Consider the following 20,159-nt stretch of genomic DNA (forward strand, 5'->3'; position numbering starts at 1 on the left):
TCTGACTTAAATTTTTTGAAAATCAGCTGGCGGTTGAGTGGAGAAAGGATTCTGGGAGTTCAGGAGTAATGTAACACCAAATCAAGGTCAGCTGCAACTGTGGAGCTGATGGAGGGTGGGCTCGTTATATGTGCACATTCAGGCTGGCGGGGTGGGGTTGACGGGGAGTAGGAAGGCAAGAAATTCTGGTTGGGCCTTGAGACCTGGGTCCTGGACTGAGAGGAAGCTCTTTTGGGTAGGATCTGGTGGGAGGCAGGGGATGGAGAATTGTGGCTGGACATGTTCCGTGTGAAAGGCCCAGCATATCCATGTGGATAGGCAGTCAGGCAGTCCACCCACAAACCTGAAGCTCTGTGAAGTTCCGGGCTGGAGACATCAATGGGGCGCCTTTGGTCTGTTGACAGTGTCTAAAGCGAGGGTGGGAGGGAGCCTCCTGGGGAGGAGCATCTGGGGGCCCAGTGTTGAGAGGCGGGGCAGGAGAGGCAGCTGCGGGAATTAGGAAGGAAGGCTCGCTGATGAGGGAGCAGAAGCCATGAAGGGGAGGGAGAGGTCACATGTGTCGGTGCCACAGACTGAGTCACATGGACAAGGAGCGGGTGTGCATGCTGGGGTGGTGTCGGTGGCTGGCGTCCTTGCAGCCAGCCCAGCTGGAGTAAGTGGAAGAGAGGACAGAAGGTGAGATGGATGCAGAGGCGGCCAACTGTAAAGGGGAGCTGAAAAGGTCAGTCTCAGGAGGGGATGTGAAGCTGGCGGTAGGAGACTGCTAGGGGCCAGGAACCAAGGCTCAAGCTTAGGTCTAAGCATGAACTGGAACAGGAACGCTTCGCCCTTTGGAATGTGTGTGGACAAGAATGTGAGCAGGTGGGTTTCATGATGGGAAGAGACACTTTAGCTGCGTGCCTGCTTCTCAGCTTGCAGACTGCATTTTTCTGCCTCCCCTGTACCCAGGTGGGACTGCGTTGCATGTGAGCAGAAGTGATAGGTCAACTCTAAGGAAGGGGTGTGCCCTTCCCTTTCCCTCTATCCACTGGGAGAAATACTCAGTAGACTGGGGGCTGATGAGGACAGCACACTAGGGTCTTGCTAAAAGAGTGGTCTGTCCACTGCTTTGAATTCATCCCAGGGCTTGTTAGAAATGCAGATTTACTGCACCTGAATTCTCATTTCGGCAAGTTCCTCAGGTGATTTGTATGCACATCAAAGCCTAAGGAGCACTGCTATAGGGGAAGGATCAGCAGATTATGGCCTGTGGCCTGCTTTTTGAATAAAATTGTATTAGAACACAAACACTCAGTTACCTGCAAATACAGAGTTTTGGCAGGCACAGCCTAAAATAATTACTCTCTGGCCCTTTACAGAAAGTTTGCCGACCCCTGCTCCAGGTTAGAGAAGAGCAACAAGGTAAGTGCCTGGGCCTTCTAAACCAGAGAGGCCCTTGCCATTCTAAGCCCTGGGCTCCTGCCCCGGGGACTGTGAAATGGAAGAGAAATAGATTGTCTTGTTTGAACTACTGTTGGGGATCTGTGTTGCAGTATCACAACTAATACAGCCTTGTCTGCTTGTCTGAGTGTTGTCTCTAGTACTCATGGTGGTATCTGGTGTACAGTAGTGTGTGTGAAGGAAAAAGTATGGGGAAGGATACAATTAACTAGTGGTTAAAGAAACGAGTCGTTTTTTCTGAGACAGAGTCTCACTCTGTTGCCCAGGGTGGAGTGTAGTGGTGTGATCATGGCTCACTGCAGCCTCCAACTCCTGGGCTTAAGTGATCTTCCCATCTCAGCCTCCCAAGTAGCTGGGATTACAGGTGCAAGCCATCACGTCCAGCTAATTTTTTATTTCTGTATTTTTTGTAGAGACGGGGTTTTGCCATGTTGCCAGGCTGGTCTTGAACTCCTGGGCTCAAGTGATCTGCCCTCCTCTCCCTCTCAGAGTGTTGGGATTACGGGCGTGAGCCACCTTGCCCGGCCAGAAGTGAGTTTTAATTACTAGAGAATATTTCAATTATCCTATGGTTGTGAGACAAAGTACCACAGGCAAAGACAGGACTACAGTCCTTACAATGTGAACTTTCACACACCAGTCACCATGTATAGACATCCATGTGATGATTATTACACACTGGATTATGCTCATGCTGGGGGAAATGAGAACCACCTGAGTAATAAAGGAGGCAGGGGAGAAAACCACTGCTGGTTTCTAGAACTTTCCATTTTAGTAGAGGCTCCATTAAACAGCATATTCTTTGGGGCCAGGCTGCCTGGATTCTAACTCCAGCTTCACCACATACTTAACTTCTCCGTGCCTCAGTTTCCTCTTCTGTAAAACGGGGATGATAATAGCAACATACCTCATGCAGTTGTGAAGTTTAATGAATTAGCATTTGGATGGTGTTTGGCACATAGCACCCCTAATTGACTACTCATATTGAAACTGACCAAATTTTCCCACAAGCGGGGTGCCCATAGAACTGAAGCTTGAGAACTTACAGTGAAATGCACCTGCTACCTGCTGACCGACTCCTCTTCCTTACCCCTCTCTAATTCCCATTTCCCCACAGTGGTTACAATGAGACACTAGACTCCTCATTCAACTGTCTGCTCCCTTGCCCCGCCTGTTTTCCTTCCTTGCTATATAAATCCTTAACTTTAGGCCTGGGGAAGGAACGGATTGGAGGTTTGGCCTCTGTCTCTTCGGCTGACATCACCCTTAATGCAATAAAGCCTTCTTCCCTGGCAACGCTTGTCATCTTAGCGATTGCCTCTCTGGTGAGCAATGGGGCCTAGACTGAACTGGTGTTTCAGTAACATTATTGTTCCATAAAATTGCTATGGTCAATTTAAATGAAAGAACATGAAACAACAGGAAAAATATAAAATTGGGCCTCAGTACTGGTGGGGGCAAGTGAGGCAGGCACTTTTATACATTGTGGGATGGGATTATAAATTGGTTGGCCATATATGTCGTGCACCTTAAGAACTTCTAGGAAGTAACTTCTAAGGAAAATAGCAAAAGATATGCACAACAATTAGGTATTAGTGTTTTTTTAAATGCATTCATTATTGTAACTTTCTCCCAAAATAGATTTATAGCATTTAATAATTAAAACACATACAACCAAAACATTGTGTAGATATAAACATATTTTAAAAATTACTAGTAAGTATGAAAATCAAAAACACAATTCCTAAGGTGGTGTTTTATTTTCCCTCCATTACTGGCTCTTTCCCCATTTGGAAGCTTCCTTCATGTTTTTTGAAGCTGAGCAAGGATGACATGACTCATGTCATGTATATTATACAATGTAAAGAACAAAACTGGCTGTGCGGTAGCTCACACCTATAATTCCAGTGATTTGGGAGGCCATGGTGGGAGGATAACTTGAGGCCAGGAGTTTGAGACCAGCCTGGGCAACAAAGTGAGACCCTGTCTCTTTAAAAAAAAAAAAAAAAAAAGGAAACCAAAACAAGGCCACATTGATACATTGATTGGGCACTCTGGACAGAAAAAAAGTGATTGTACTGATGTGTAATTGATACGTATGCTTGATAAAAAGGATTCCATTTTTCATGACTTTTTAATGTGCTACCTGATTCTGTGCATGACTTTCAGAGCACAATGATCATGTCTACTTGATTTCCTTCAAAAATTAAGAGAAAAATCTTTTACTTGAGAGGGTGAGGTGGGAGGATTGCTTGAGGCCAGGAGTTGGAGACCGGCCTGGGCAACATAGGGAGACTTTGTCTCTACAAAAAATATAAATAAAAAAATTAAAAAAAAAGCTCCTAAGACTTCACTCAGTAGGTTATCCTACTAAAATAACTGGTTACTGATGGTTTCATGCAGTTCACAAAATTAACTGATGATTTTAGTTACAGCTTTTATCTTCCTGACTTCTGCCACTCATGTCTCTGCTTTCACTTCCTGTATCCGCAATCTGACTGTGATATGATTATTAAAGGTATAGTCTATGTTGCCCCCTAGTGATTAATATGAACATAGAAAAAGTCCTGTAGACTTCCTCAGCTATTCAGAGCTGTGGATAGGCTTCTTATCATGCAGAATCTACCTACTACTTTCCATCATTTTATTGTTTAAGTCCTTTAATAGCGTCAATTTTTACATTTTATTATGTTATTACACAAGTCCAAGCTAAACTGTTTATTCTATATAAAAGACAAGCAAGCAAAAACCAAGAAAACATTATAATCAATAAAATATTACCAAACAAGAAGAAGAAATACATCTCCTTTTAAAATTTATTTCTAACTCTATTTTTGTGGAGTGCTCTTAACCAGAGAAATAATTAACCTAAATGCATGGTCTATTAAAAGTTAATAGACCAGGCATGGTGGCTCACGCTTGTAATTCCAGCACTTTGGGAGGCTGAGGCGAGCAGATCACTTGAGGTCAGGAGTTTGAGACCCTCCTGGACAACATAGTGAAACCTCGTCTGTACTAAAATACAAAACTTAGCTGGCTGTGGTGGTGCATGCCTGTAATCCCAGCTACTCGGGAAGCTGAAGCAGGAGAATTGCTTCAACCCAGAAGGCAGAGGTTGCAGTTGGCCAAGATTGCGCCATTGCACTCCAGCTTGGGTGACAGAGTGAGACTCCATCTCAAAAAAAAAAAAAAAAAAAAAAAAGAAAAGAAAAGAAAAAATCACTTTTCTTACTTTAGATTTCCTGAATATAAAGAATGACAGGCAGGATTGAATACCTTGTGGAAAGGTCTGAGATAATGCACAGTGATGCTGTCTATGTATTAAGTCTTGTGAGGCCTTCATCTATAAGTTTTTCCTTACCCCTTTGGTGGGCCCCCTCAGCCCAGCTTTTTTTTTTTTTTTAAAGGACAGGGTCTCACTCTGTTGCCTAGGCTGGAGTGCAGCACAATTTTGGCTCACTGCAGACTCAACCTCCAGGGCTCGAGTAATCCTCCCACCTCAGCCTCCCAAGTAGCTGGGATCATAAGAATGTGCCACCACACCCAGCTAATTCCTTATTCCTTATAGAGACAGAGTCTTACTATATTGCCTAGGCTGGTCTCAAATTCCTGGGCTCAAGTGATCTTCCCACCTCAGCCTCTGAGTAGCTAGGACTACAGGCATGCACCACCATACTCGGCTAATTTTTGTATTCTTACTGTAGAGACAGGGGGTCTCACTTTGTTGCCTAGGTTGGTCTTGAACTCCTGGGCTCGAGTGATTCTCCTGCCTTGGCCTCCCAAAGTGCTGGGATTACAGGCTTGAGCTATGTGCCCAACCTCCTTTGATTTTTTGTTTTTCTTCTGTTTGCTTTACTCATAGGAAAAAACATATACATTTATAAATCCTGATTCAAAGACTACTTTTGTGTGAGGGTATTGAGTTTGGTTTTTTTTCTCCTTTCATCTAGGTCATGTGGCCTTTGGGAGATATGTGTGTGTGTGAGGGGTAGGATGTGTGTTTAATTTTTTAAATTTATATTTTGGTGCTGTATGTTGTGAAAGATTTGCTCATAGTGGATCAATGAACCATCTTTTCTAGGCAGTTTTGTTGAAAATGAAGGTTTCTCTTTGATTTCAAGAATGACCAAATTAAAAAACAAAAACAAGGTATTAATTTTCTATTGCTACCATAAAAAATTCTCACAAACTTAGTGGCTTAAAACAACACAAACTTAGTTTTGTATATCAGAAATCTGACACCTATCTCCCTGGGCTAAAATCAAGCTGTGGCAGGGCTGCATTCCTTTCTGGAGGCTCTAGGGGGCAGTCTGTTTCTGTCCTGGCCTTTTCTAGCTCCTAGAGGCCATCCACATTCCTTGGCTTGTGGCCTCTTCCTCTGTTGTCAGAGCCAGGAACGCAGCATCTCCCTGACCTTGCTTCCATCTCACATCTTTTTCTCTGACCACAGCTGGGAAAGGTTCACTTATTTTAAGGACTCCTGTGATTAGACTGGGCCCATCTTAAGGTTCTTAATTTAATCACATATTTTATTATGTAGAGTCACATATTCAGGGGTTCCAGGTATTAGGATGTGGACCCCTTTGGGGCAGGAATTATAATTCTGCCTATTACAAATGATGTAAGAGCATATACAGTACAGTGTTTAAAATAGTAATGAGTTGGAAATAAATGTTCTACAACAGGAAAATGCTTAAGTTATAGAACAAACAAATGTTGGAGTACTAGGAAGCCTCTAAAAATCATTGTAAGAGAATAACATAGGCGATGAAAGAAGTAGAATACAAAGTTTATAAACAGTGTGATCCTGTACTGCATGTGGGGTGGGGTGATGCCCCACTGGGTGTGCAGAATTTTGAGTGATTTTCATTTTCTTTTTTTTTTTTTTATCTTTCTTTTCTGGGGAAGGGGGGTACTGTCTGCTGTAAGCATGTGTTACTACTATCACATCCATCTCCCCCAAAACTTTTAATTAAATCTTAAGGGAAAGTGTATTTTATTTAATAGTGGTAAAAAGTAAGTATCTTAAAAGCAAATGCTAAAGTCCTGATAAAATGTACATTATACTATAAAAGGACATAATTTTAAAGCAAAGGCAAAGGGAAACTTTCAGTAAGCATTCCCTAATAGAAGTCCTATAAAATGAGGTATGTAGTAATTACTTGGGCTGGGATTAAAGGGACATAAGAATGTCTTTACATACAAGTATAGCCAATATACAAAATGCACAACAGTCTAGTTACCATTAATCAAAATGGTGGGCAAGTACTATAAAAGTCACCATTAAAATACAGCTTTATTAAAATATATATATTTATGGAAACTAAAACTGACATTTCAAAATAATTATTTCTGTGTGCCCTAGACATTTGAGCAATTTAATACTTCTGCTGGAGTACAGAGAGGAAGTCAGGAAGATGGAATGCATTTGGATTTCAAGCAGTTATTTTTAAAGGAAAGCTATTACTTTAGAAACTAAAAGCAAAACAGAAAACAAAAACTTTAACCAGTGTCCTTTCATCTAGCTAATTAGATGTTTGTTCATTCACTATAGATATAGAATTTATTTAAAACCTCAAAATGATTGAAGTAACAGACTCAGCACTGTGACTTTGGGATTGAGTAGGCTATAAGAGTGGGGTGAAATATGACCACTCATTCTATAATTCAATATTAAAACAAATTCCTGCAACCAAATAAATAAGTAGTACCGGGTTAGGCCAGGTTCCCAAGTTCATTGTGTATTCTAGATCTATAGTGCTAATAAAGAGAAGACAATAACTTGTTTGCCTACCTTATTTCATTGTTAAAAAAAATCACTAGGTCAAAATAATGGGTCAAGTTGTTGATTGAAAAACCCAGAATTGCTTTTGTATTTGCTGGGATAAGCTAGATGTCTTAGTTCATTTTGTGCTGCTATAACAATACCACAGACTGACTACCTTCTAAAAAACAGAAATTTTCTTGCAGTTCTGGAGACTGAGAAGTCCAAGATCAAGGCACTCTCATCTGGTGAGGGCCTTCTTGCTGTCTCATCACATGGCAGAAGGCAGAAGGGCAAGAGCACAAGAGAGAGAACCCATTCCAGAGAGTGCTTTTCATAATGGCATTAATCTATTCTTAAGGGTGGAGCCCTCATGGCCTAAACACCTCCCATTAGGCCTCACTTCCCAGTGCTGTTGCATTTGGGATTCAGTCTCTAACACATGAATATCTGGGAGACACATTCAAACTATGGCACTAGGTTATGCTGTAGTAACAACTTATTCCCTTAACAGGCACAGATGATGGTCCAGGGCAAGTGTCTCCTGGTGTGAATCAGCAATTCAGGTCACTTGACTCTTGTGACTGTGGCATCACAGGGAGACAAGAGGTCTCCCTGTTTTCAACTACAGCAGAAAGCACGAGGAGTATGCAGCCCACCTCTTCTATGCTTGGCCCAGTGGTGATACACAGTACATCTCTTCTGCTTACAGCACATTGGCCTGAAATGGTCGTGTGGTCCCACTCAAGGGGGAAGGAGGCTGGGAAATGGAAGCTTCTATGTGTCCTGAAAAGAAATTATTGGCATACTGCTGAGCGCTACTTATGTTTAAACACACCTATACAATTTTGGAGAAGCTTTCCTTTATTTTTTATCCAGTTGGAAAGACTCTGTTCTCTAAACTTCAGAGCTGCAGGTAGGACCTGGTCCTCATTCTAGAGAAAGTAGCTCTGCAGTCCCAGCAGAAAGAAGCCTGACTTGAAGCTCCACCACTTTGGCTATCTGTTGGGTGTTCTTCAAAAGTGAGTGCCAATTCACTGTAGTACCCGGCACCTGGCCTTCCATGCTTTCATTATTAGGGAAGCTAGATTCGTAGCACAGCTACTGGAGAGTACTAGGATCCTAGTAAGCTGGCTTTACAAACATGGTGTGTACTGCCTATTTTTGCTTTTATTTCAGAGAAAATAAAACGTAAGATAATAGGAACAAATACATGTGAACTGCTGGACGGCTATTCAAAAATAGTTTGCCAGAGTAACTGGTAAGCCTGAAATCTGTGTAGCCATGAAAGGGCTCATCATCGGCTTAATTCTGAAGAAAAACTTGGTGAAACACGTGGTGGTTATCTTGGAGGTAAAATGCTGGCTTCCCAGTGGGAAGTGAAAGTGTCAATCAAGTTGTGTTGGGAGATGTGATAAAGGCTGAGGCAGTCTTGCAGCTCATGATTTTATGCAGGGGCTAAGATGAGAAGGATGTTCAAAAAAACAAGGGGATATTATTCTAGCTTTTGAGCATGAGACAGCCTCAAAGCACTGGGAAAGGTGGATGCTAGCAGGAGGCAGTAGAAATGCAAGTGTGAGAAAAATAAAGGCTGGGCCGGCGTGCTGGCAGGAAATGGATTCGAAAGGCAGGTCTGATAAATGTTTCAGAAAAAGAGAGCTGTCAGGATGAGGTAGAGTGAGCTTGGCAGCCTGGGAGTTGGCATGCCATTGATGGTCAAGACCAAATGCCGTTTCTCCTATCCAGCCAGAAATTTTGCTTTAGAAATGACACTAGGGCTTTGCTCTCAACAACCACTGTCCTCTCTCTCATTCTCCCTCTCACTGGGTTACCTCCTCCTTGTCAGTGACCTCTTCTGTGATACTGACTCTTCCATCCATCATGGGTTTTTTTCTCTGATTTTTAAGAATAAGTGGAAATACCTATATTGTTTGTTCTTTCAATTGTAGAAAATATTGAAAACCAAAAGGAAAGAATTTAAAAACACTGTAATTGCACTACCAAGAAGCACTTATTTTGGTATACAGCCATGTGTTGCTTAATGGTGGGGATATATTTTGAGAAATGTTTTATTAGGTGACTTCATCACTGTACAGATATCATAGAGTACTTACACAAACCCAGATTGTATAGCTGACTACACACCTGTGATATATGGTATAGCTGAGTGCTCCTAGTCTGCAAACCTGTATAGCATGTTACTGTACTGAATAAGGTAGGAAATTGTAACACAATGGGAATCATTTGTTTATTTAAATATATCAAAACATAAAAAGGTACAGTAAAAATGCAATATAAAAGATAAAAAATGGTAGGTACCCGTGTAGGGCACCTACCATGAATAGAGCTTGCAGGACTGGAAGTTGCTCTGGGTGGAGTCAGTGAGTGGTAAATGGATGTGAAGGCCTAGGACACGGCTGCACACTACTGTACAATTCATAAGCACTACACTTAGGCACACTAAATTTATAAAAAATATTTTTCTTTAATAGGAAATTAAACTTAGCTTACCGTAATTTGTTACTTTATGAACTTTTTAACTTTTAACAACTTTTAGATTGTTTTTAAGCAACATTTAGCTTAAAACACAAACTCACGTACAGCTGGACAAAAATATTTTCTTTTTAAATATCCTTACTCTATAAGCTTTTTTCATTAAAAAATTATTTCTACTTTTAATTTTTTTTTGTTAAAAACAAAGACACAAATACACACATTAGCCTGGGTCTACACAGGGTCAGGATCATCAATATCACTGTCTTCCACCTCCACATCTTATCCTGCTCGAAGGTGTTCAGGGGCAATAACACGCACGGAGCTGTCATCTCCTATGATAACAGTGCCCTCTTCTGGAGTACCACCTCAAGGAACTGCCTGAGGCTATTTTAGAGTTAACTTAAAAAAAATAAGTAGGAGTACACTCTAACAATAAAAAGTATGTAAATACATAAACCCAGTAATAGTCTATTATGATTAAGTGTTATGTACTATACATAAATATATATGCTATACTATTGTAAGACTGGCAGTGCAGTAGGATTGTTTACGTACAGCATCACCACAAATGTGAGCAATGCATTGTGCCACAACGTTCTGATGGCTATGACATCATTAGGTGATAGGAATTTTTCAGTTTTGTTATGATCTTATGGAACAACTGTTGTATCTGTGGTCCATTGTTGGCCAAAGTGTCATCAGGAGTTGCATGACTGTATCTCCTTCCAGACTTGTGTTTATGTGTGTGCTTTTACAAAAATGGAATATATACACTATTCTAGGAACTCCTTTTCTCATTTAATATTCTGTGAAAAGCTAGACTTATTTATGAATGCTTAGGAGATGTTTTACTGGCATTTCACACTCAATGTGACAACACCATCCTTATCATTTCTACCCTGTACCTCATTTTTTTCATTTTTCATTTCATTAACTTTTTCAACATCTTTTGAGCCCACAGTAGGGGTCTAACCACTTGATAATTGTCTTAGTTTATTTTCTGTTGCTATAACAGAATACCATGGACTGGGTAGTTTATAAAGAAAAGAAGTTTATTTAGCTCATGGTTCTGGAGGCTAGGAAGTCCAAGAGCATGGCACCACCAGCATCTAGTGTGGGTCAACCCATGGCAGAAGCGGGGAAGGACAGAAGGTGGAAGCAAGTGCACAAGACAGAGAGAAAATTGGGTAAAATTCATCCTTTTTATAAGGCGCCCACTCCTGTGATAACTAACCCACTTTATGATAATGACATTAATTCATTAATCCATATAATCACCTCTTAAAGTTCCCACCTCTCAACACTGTTACAATGGGGATTAAGTTTTCAACACAAATTTTTGGGAGGACACATTCAAACCATAGCAATGGTTAAAAATAAGCTCAGATACTCTCTTTTTTCCCTACCCTTCTCATATTTAATTGTCTCAAAATCACTCATTCATTCAATAAATATTTTTTTCATCTGTCCTTACATGGCCTGTGTGCAGCCTGTGCCCTCATGATTTTCTCAATCAGTGAAATTGAGCACCTACTATGTGCCAGACTTTGTTTTTGGCTCTGGGCATACCAAAGTGAACCAAATGGGGAAGGTACCTTCTATCATGGTGCTAGTATTCTAGAGGGGGAATAAATAATACATCAATATGTTAGCTATCCATTATTGCGTAGCAAATTACCCCAAAACTTAGTGACTTACAATAATGACATTTACTATTTTACTGTGTTTGTGGGTTAGGAGTTGGGGCATGCTTTAGCAGGTCCTCTGCTTCAGGGTCTCTCACAGGCTGCACTCATCTCAAGGCTCAACTAGGGGAGAATTGGCTTTCGAAGTCATTCATGTGGTTGTTGGCAGGATTCCATTTCTTGCTGTGTTGGCTACAGGCTACTGCCAATCCTGGCCACATGCACCTCTCTGTTAGGGCAGTTCACAATAGGGCAGCTTGCTTCATCAGAGTAAGCAAGCAAGCAAGAGCCAGAGAGAGAACGAGAGGGAGAGTGCCGGTAAAACAAGAGTCATGGTCCTTTATGACCAATCTTGAAGTGACATCCCATCACTATACCATATCCTATTTGTTAGGAACAAGTCCCTAGGTGGCCCATTGAAGGGGAGGGTGTTACACAGGGTTTGAATACCAGGAAATGGGGATCATTGTGAGCCGTTTTAGAAGGCTGCCTCCCACAGTCAAGAAACAAGACAATTCCAGATCATACTCAGTGCTAGAGAGAAAATAGGACAGGGATAAGACGAAGAGCATCTGGGAGTGTTGGGGAGGTAGTCTTCAGTGAGTGTTTAGAGAGGACCTCACTGAGGAGATAACAGTGAAGCAGAGAACTAAAGGGCAAGAAAGGGCCCACCCGGAAAGATTCAAGCCTTCCAGACAGAGGAAACAGAAAAGGCAAAGTGGCAGAATGAGCTCTGCCTGTTTGAGGAAGAGGGTGGAGCCCAGTGACATGGAGTGAATGAGCACGAAGGAAGTGGGCGCCTGCTGAGATGAGGCCCCGGTAATGAGTACATGAAGTGAATAGTGTCTGTGTTTTGAAATACTGAGTAACTTCCCTATGTCACAGCTTGTAAGTGACACAGCACACACAAGGATTTGAACCCGAGTCCATCTGATGCTAAAATCCATGTTTTTGCCACACTAGTGCCTTGCAGAATTTACTAGAAGGGGATGCTGCTGGGTGGTGGTCAGCCACTCCAGGTGCTCATGATGTAAGTAAGACTTTCAGGGCTAAAACCAGGATAGTCCTGAGGAAATTGGGATAGCTGGTCACCCTCAAGACACAACAGGAACACTGAGTTCTCTGATGTAATATGAAACCCAGGATGAGCCGGCAGCCCTGAGTCAGCCTGATGAGAAGTCGGCTGTGCCTTTTGTTACCAAGAAAACAAAACTGTAGCATAACCCCACCTTGTTGTTAAAACAAAATGTTTACATTCTTCTGTTCTGCTTCGCTCAAGTCATTCCTGTGGGACAAGCCGACCTAACATACAGGTGTAGTCAGGGGCTAGGAGAGACCTAGGCAGGCCCTTGGCCATTCTCAGTCACTGAAGTGAGACCTAGGGACTCAGGAAGGACTCAGAGTTCCCTTAGTCATCATTCCCTCTGGGCATCCTGCTTTTGGCATAATTACTGATACGAGCACCTCGTGTCCCCTCCTGGATTATACCTACCCCCCCGCCTCCCCGCGCCCTGCAATTGCTTAGCACAGTATCTGGCCCATGGAAGTGACTTCATGGAAATTCAGCGGATGAATGACCGGACAATGAACAACGCACAGCAACGTGTGGTGTGACAGAAAAGGCTGCACCAGCAAAAATTGGAAGCTGATCTTTGGGTATTTCCTTGCCTTGGTCACTTTGCAATTTCCTGGGTGCTTGAAACAGGAAGTCAGTGACTCTAAGCCCCTGTGGGATCTGGCACCTCACATCGAGGTATCTGGAAAGTCCTTATTCTTCACTTCTCCATGCGATCCTACCCTACAGACCAGCCCTCCTTTTGGAATCTCTCCTGCTACACATTCTGTGACCCTGGGACTCTCTCTTATTTTATTTTATTTATTTATTTTTATATGCCCGTGTTTCCAAAGGAATAATAGGGCAGTTAAATATAGCTACGACTGTGCCTTTCCATAGCCCAGAAAAGTCTGGAAAACTGGGAATATCCAAAGCTCAGGATGATATTGCGCACACAAAAAGTACTAGGCAGAGTAATGTTTAGATAGAAACAGAGTAATGTTTAGATAGAAAGCAGACTCAGTCATATAAAATATATGCATATATAGCATGATCTGCATTTCTGTGATGCTTCTGAAGTACAGAAGCATTCAGCACTTCAGTAACTCTTATTGCAGGTTACCTCTTCAATCATTTTTCTTCAATCATTAAAATGCTTTAAAAATTTTTTTAGCTTATTGAGGTATGACTGACAAAAATTGTAATATACTTAAAGTGTACAACTTGTTTTGATATATGTATACATTGTGAAATGATTACCACAATTAAGCTAATAAACATATCCATTATCTCACGTTACATTGTGTGAGAACATTTAAGATCTACTCTTAGCAAATACCAAGTATTTCGAGTATATCAAGTATGCAATATATTATTACTATACACTCACCATGCTGTACATTAGAGCTTCAGAACTTATTTATCTTATAACTGAAAGTTTGTACCCTTTGACCAATGTCCCCATTTCCACCATTCCTAGTGACCACTGTTCTACTCTGTTTTTATGAGTCTGGCTTTTTTTAGATTCCACATGTAAGTGAGATTATACAGTATTTGTCTTTCTGTGACTGGCTTATTTTACTTAGCATAATGTCCTGCTGGTTCATCCATGTTGTTGCAAATGGCAAGATTTCCTTATTTTTTTAAGGCTGAGTACTATTTCATTGTGTATGTATACACCACATTTCTTTATCCATTCATTCATTGATGGACACTTACGTTGATTCCAAATTTTGGCTATTGTGAATAATGCTGCAATAAACATAGGAGTGTAGACAGCTCTTTGACATATTGATTTCATTTTCCCTGGGTATATGCCTAGAAGAGGGATTGCTGGATCATATGGTGGTTCTGGTTTTAATATTTTGAGGAACCTCCATATTGTTTTCTATGATGGCTATACCAATTTACATTCCCGCCAATAATGTATAACAGTTCCCTTTCTCCACATCCTTGTCAACACTTATCTTTTGGCTTTTTGGTACTAGCCATCCTAACAGGTATGAGGTGATATTTTATTGTGGTTTTGATTTGCATTTCCCTGATGATTAGTGATGTAGAGCACATTTTTATATGCCTGTTGGCCATTTTTATGTCTTCTTTGGGAAAATGTCTATTCAGATTATTTTCCCACTTTAAATCCAGTTATTTGTTTTTTTGCTATTGAATTGAATTTTTTATGTATTTTGGATAGTAACCCTTTATTATATATAAGGTTTACAAATTTTCTCCCATTCTATAGGTTCTTTTTTTCTTTATTTTACTACAAAGTTTAAAATCTTGTTTTAATTTTTGTGGGTACATAGTAGGTGTATATATTTATGAGGTATGAGAGATGTTTTGATACAGGCAAATTGTGTCACAGAAAATCCCCTCAAGCATTTATCTTTTGTCTTATGATACAATTAAACTCTTAGTTATTTTAAAATGTACAATTAAATTACCGACTATAGTCACCCTGCTGTACTATCAAATAGTTGGTCTTATTCATTCTTTCTAACTATTTTTTGGGTACCCATTCACCATCCCCATCCCCCCACCTCCCCCTTACCCACCTCTATAGGTTCTTTTCATTTTGTTAATTTTTTTCCTTTGCTGTGCAGAATAAAATGCTTTTTCAAAGCAAGTTAAAGCTGCTCTCTACTTAGATTAAGAAATCAACTTAAAGTATAATAAATAAATAAATATATATATATATATTAAAAAAAAAAGAAAACATCTGAAGTGGCTCCAGCAGAAGGAAAGGCAAGATGGGAATCAACAAAGTTTAATCTACATTCTTTCTGCTTCTCCTTTTCTACCAACACTGTGTTCAACTGCATAACAATAGTACCAATGAGCACGAGAAAGATAGTTTTTAGTTTAAAGACTATTTCAGTTTTAGTCAGACTACTTCAGACCTCAGACTCCAGACTTCAGACTCCAGACTTTAGACAACAGACTCCACATGCCACACAACAGACTTTCAGACTCCAGCTTCAGACTCCAGACTCCAGATCGCACACTTCAGACAACAGACTCTAGACAACACACTCCAGTCTCCACATTCCACACGACAGACTACAGACTCCACACTCCAGACAAGAGACTCCACACTCCAGACAACAGGAGACTTTTAGACTCCAGATCAGACTTCGAACTTCAGATTCACTCCAGACTTCAGACTCCAGACCAGACTTCAGACTCCAGACCCAGATTTCAGATTTTAGACTTCAGACTCCAGATCAGATTTCAGATTTCAGACTCCAGACCAGACTTCTGACTTCAGACTTCAGAGTCCTGACCCCGGATTTCAGACTCCAGGCTTCAGAGTTTGGACTTTGGACTACTTCAGCTTTAGTCAGACAGACAACTTCAGTCCCACCACTTTTCACCTCTGCCATCTAATCTCATCTTTTGAACAACCCCCTAAAAAGGTAACATTCCCAAGAAACCCAGACCCAGAAACACTGAATGACATACTCAAGACTACCCAACTAGTAAGGGGGAGGCCACAGTTTCCCTTACCCTGGCAACATGCACATGGCAGGCCCTTCACTTAGCTGGTAGAAGGAACACAGGCTTGGGAAGGAGATGTCTGATGTTCACTCCCTGACGACACTCTTGCTTGCTTCAATGATCTCTCTGAGCCTTGGGTGGCCCATCTGCTAAACAAGGATAAGTTATTTCCTGGGGATGCTAAGAGACTTCTGCCTCATGCCTGCAGTGCTGCTCATGTTGCCCCCTTGGAATTACTTGTTCAACTTCTTTCTTCCCCACTAGACTGTGAGCTTCTTCAGGTCAAAGACCAGGACTTTCTTGCCGTTAACCCCAGCAACTAGCATCATGCCTGACCAAAGGGCATGCTGATGACAATAAACATTGATTGTCCGAAATCACATGCCTGGTCCCCAGTAGGCGCTTGCTGGTTACTGCTTTCTTCCCATCCTCCCTCTGCCACCCCTTCCTCTCTGAGTCTGGAGGGGATGGCCATGTACTAGCCGGGGGCAGTGTCCACAGGAAATTCAGGTCCTTTGCAGCAGTCAGTTTCATTTCCTATGATTAAAATTTCTGTGAAACATATTATGCAAGAGCAGAATTTTAATGTAGTTATTCCCTGGACAGTCTGGGCAAGACAGACCTACCCTGTACCAGTTCCTGGCACAGCTGGTGTTGGCCCAGTTATGCAAGTTTCTGAGGTTTAAAACAGAACAACAACCTTCCAGTGTTTCTTTCAATGCCAAAGCAAACTTTCTCAGCAGAGCAGTCCCTCATTCTTGGAAAAGAGAGGAATGTCCTTTTCCCTGTCTCCTCTTCTCTGAGAGAAAAGTGATAATTTATTATTGAGATTGCAGATTGGGCCTCGACCCCTCCTTTGACAAAGAGGCAAAACACTCCTAGAAATAAAGTTTTCATTAATGCATTCCTCTCTCCCCTTTCTCTGTCCCCTCCTCCCCTTTCCTGTTCTCTAGGTCTCTGCTTCTGAATGTATCCCCAACTTCTTTCCAAATACTTCCTCCTGCACTGTCCCACCTGAACCTCTGCTACGTAATGCCCTCTGCTCCCTTTTTGCCATCGATAGTCTCATTTCCTGAGAGACACTGAGCTCATCTAGTTGGTTAGAAGAAAACATTATGATTGATCTAATTCATATTAAAGTGTGAATGACTGACAGCCCAATATATTTACATTACTTCATATAATTGCCTTTTTACCAAAGGCGCTTATTAATCCAAGTAAACACTTTCCACTTAGAATTCCCCTAAAGAATTTTGGGCTAGTTATTCCTCTGCGTGTCCCTCAGGGAATGACTATTTCTTCATAACTTCTGTCTTTCTTTTCAAGAGTAAAATGAAGGGAAGGTCAGTGATCTCATATTGGGTCTACACTGGGGATTATGCCCTCAGTGAGCTAGAGATGGGACAAGTTTAGGGACTGATTTTCTGAGAGGCAATCATTACCTGGTAATTTTCCTGTCAATTGAATTACGATCTTAGAAACAAATGCTTTTAAACAAAAGGTCAGCTAGGTATGGTGGCTCATGCCTGTAATCCCAGCACTTTGGGAGGCCAAGGCAGGCAGATTACTTGAGGTCAGGAGTTCAAGACCAGCTGACCAACATGGTGAAACTCCGTCTTTACTAAAAAAAAAAAAAAAAAAGTACAAAAATTAGCCTGGCATGGTTGTGCACACCTGTAATCTCAGCTACTTGGGAGGCAGGAGACTCGCCTGAACCTGGGAGGTGGAGGTTGCAGTGAGTCAAGATTGCACCACTGCACTCCAGCCTGGGTGAAAGAGCAAGACTCTGTCTAAAAAAAAAAAAAAAAAAGAAAATTAAAAAAATAAAAGGTGGAGGAAAATTTTCATATTGTTTTTCTCTTATAATTTTTATTCTTTGCCAATACAGCTTTGAAACTCTGTAGTTTCCTTAGTAACTCTGCAGTGTCTAAAAGTTCCTCAGTCAACTGACGTATAACTCCTCTCTTTCATGTCATTCACCCCATAATTATGTACTTTTGTCAACCTATCATTATAATTAGTATTCATATGCCTAATGTTTTTGTATATCTGTTGTATAGACAGGCAGCTTTGTTTCTCCACTCGATTCTTCTTTTTTGATTTTTTTTAAACAAAAGTTTACTCTTACATGTACAGCAGGCTGTAAGACAACAGTTCATTCTAACTATAGGTGGCAAAAGATGTTACGGCAGGAAATGCAGAGGTTTAAATAGCAATGGAATCAAGGGTCATCATTGCCTCAGTCACAAGGAACAGCTTTTTTTTTTTCCTCAGGTTTCTGATTTATTTATTTTCAACTCTTATTATAGATTCAGGGGGCACATGAGCAGGTTTGTTACCTGGATATATTGTGTGGTGTTGAGGTTTGTGTTGCAAATAATCTCATCACTCAGTTACTGAACATACTACTCAATATTTCCTTTTTCAACCCTTAACCTCCTTCCTCCCTGCTCTAGTATCCCCAGTTTCTATCATTGCCATCTTTATGGCTATGAGCACAAAGTTTAGCTCCCACTTATAAGTGAGAACACATGGTATTTGGTTTTCAGTCTATGCACTAATTTGCTTACGATAATACTTTTTGCCAGATTTCTTAATTCCACTTGTGGCCAGGAGTCCCTTCCCTGTGTCCTTTGCTTTTAGCTCCTCAAGTTTCTTCTGCTCCTCTTTTTGCTTCTGCTTGGAAGCCTGTCTTCCTCCTCCATCTCTTTGGCTTGTTTCTTGGTCTCTTCTTGCCACCTTGCTGCTCTTTCCCCAGACCCTATCACCAGAATTCATTTTTTATAAAACAAATATACTTATTCATTTGGCTCTACTTACCAAGGAACTCATATCTAGCACTTACAAACATTAGGTACTGGCAGGCGGCACCGACAGCTGGGGCCTGGGTCGGGGACACGCGGAGGTCAGGCTGGTGAAGGCGGCAGGAAGCTGGAGCACGATCCCAGGGGGAACAATCCTGGACCTTGACTCAACAGCCACTTCGAGGAGTGACCAGCCTGCGTTTCAACCAAGACCAAAGCTGCTTTTGCTGCGCCATGGAGACAGGTGTGCACATCTACAACGTGGAGCCCTTGATGGAGAAGGGGCATCTGGACCACAAGCAGGTGGCAGCATGGGCTTGGTGGAGATGCTGCGCTGCTGCAACCTTCTGGCCTTGGTGGGCGGTGGTAGTAGCCCCAAGTTCTCAGAGATCTCAGTGCTGATCTGGGACGATGCCCAGGAGGGCAAGGACTCCAAGGAGAGGCTGGTGCTGGAGTTCACCTTCACCAAGCCAGTGCTTTCTGTGTGCATGCGCCATGGCAAGATCGTGACCGTGCTGAAGAACCGCATCTATGTGTACTCCTTCCCAGACAATCCTCGAAAGCTGTTTGAGTTTGATACCCAGGTCAACCCCAACAGGCTCTGTGACCTCTGCCCCAGCCTGGAGAAGCAACTGTTAGTGTTCCCGGGACACAAGTGTGGGAGTCTGCAACTTGTGGACCTGGCGAGCACAAAGCCTGGCACCATGTCTGCTCCATTCACCATCAATGCACATCAGAGTGACATAACCTGTGTGTCTCTAAACCAGCAAGGCACTGTAGTGGCCTCAGCCTCCCAGAATGGTACCCTTATTCGCCTCTTTGACACACAATTCAAGGAGAATCTGGTGGAGCTGCACCGAGGCACTGACCCTGCCACCCTCTACTGCATTAACTTCAGCCACGACTCCTCCTTCCTCTGCACTTCCAGCGATAAGGGCACCATCCATATCTTTGCTCTCAAGGATACCCACCTTAACCGCTGCTCCGCGCTGGCTCCGTGGACAAGGTGGGGCCTATGATTGGGCAGTACGTGGACTCTCAGTGGAGCCTGGCGAGGTTCACTGTGCCTGCTGAGTCAGCTTGCATCTGCTCCTTCGGTCGCAATACTTCCAAGAAATTCAACTCTGTCATTGCCATCTGTGTAGATGGGACCTTCCACAAATATGTCTTCACTCCTGATGGAAGCTGCAACAGAGAGACTTTCGATGTGTACTTTGACATCTGTGATGATGATGACTTTTAAGGACCCTGGGAGCTGTGCTAGAGACCTGCAGTGGCAGACTGCAGAGCTGAGCCTTGGCAGTGGGGCATGCTTGGAAGCCACCAGCCAGCAAGCATTAATGCGGCTGGTGCCCACTTTCCACTCAGCAGAGCTATGTCTAAATAAAGAGCTCACTTCCCCCCAGCACTTCTTGATG

At 42.1% G+C, this 20,159-nt stretch overlaps 1 protein-coding gene and 1 pseudogene across 9 annotated transcripts in view; both read left to right on the plus strand.

Annotated features, from left to right (window-relative positions):
• The first annotated feature begins 541 nt into the window (after positions 1-541).
• Positions 542-20,159, plus strand: part of TLR2 (toll like receptor 2) — a 65,860-nt gene continuing 46,242 nt past the window's right edge. For 4 of the 9 annotated variants that reach the window (XM_063603481.1, XM_063603476.1, XM_063603482.1 and 1 more), the window contains exons 1-3: positions 542-861; positions 1,359-1,401; positions 1,854-1,971. The gene's annotated coding sequence lies outside the window, so the exon portion shown is untranslated. The remainder of the gene's footprint in view (positions 862-1,358; positions 1,402-1,853; positions 1,972-20,159) is intronic. The other 5 variants (XM_063603477.1, XM_063603479.1, XM_008976118.5 and 2 more) reach the window with 5 other exon arrangements.
• On the plus strand, positions 681-20,146 carry LOC100992334 (WD repeat domain phosphoinositide-interacting protein 4-like; annotated as a pseudogene).

This window comes from Pan paniscus, chromosome 3 (assembly GCF_029289425.2).
Source record: "Pan paniscus chromosome 3, NHGRI_mPanPan1-v2.0_pri, whole genome shotgun sequence".
Classification (NCBI taxonomy): Eukaryota; Metazoa; Chordata; class Mammalia; order Primates; family Hominidae; genus Pan; species Pan paniscus.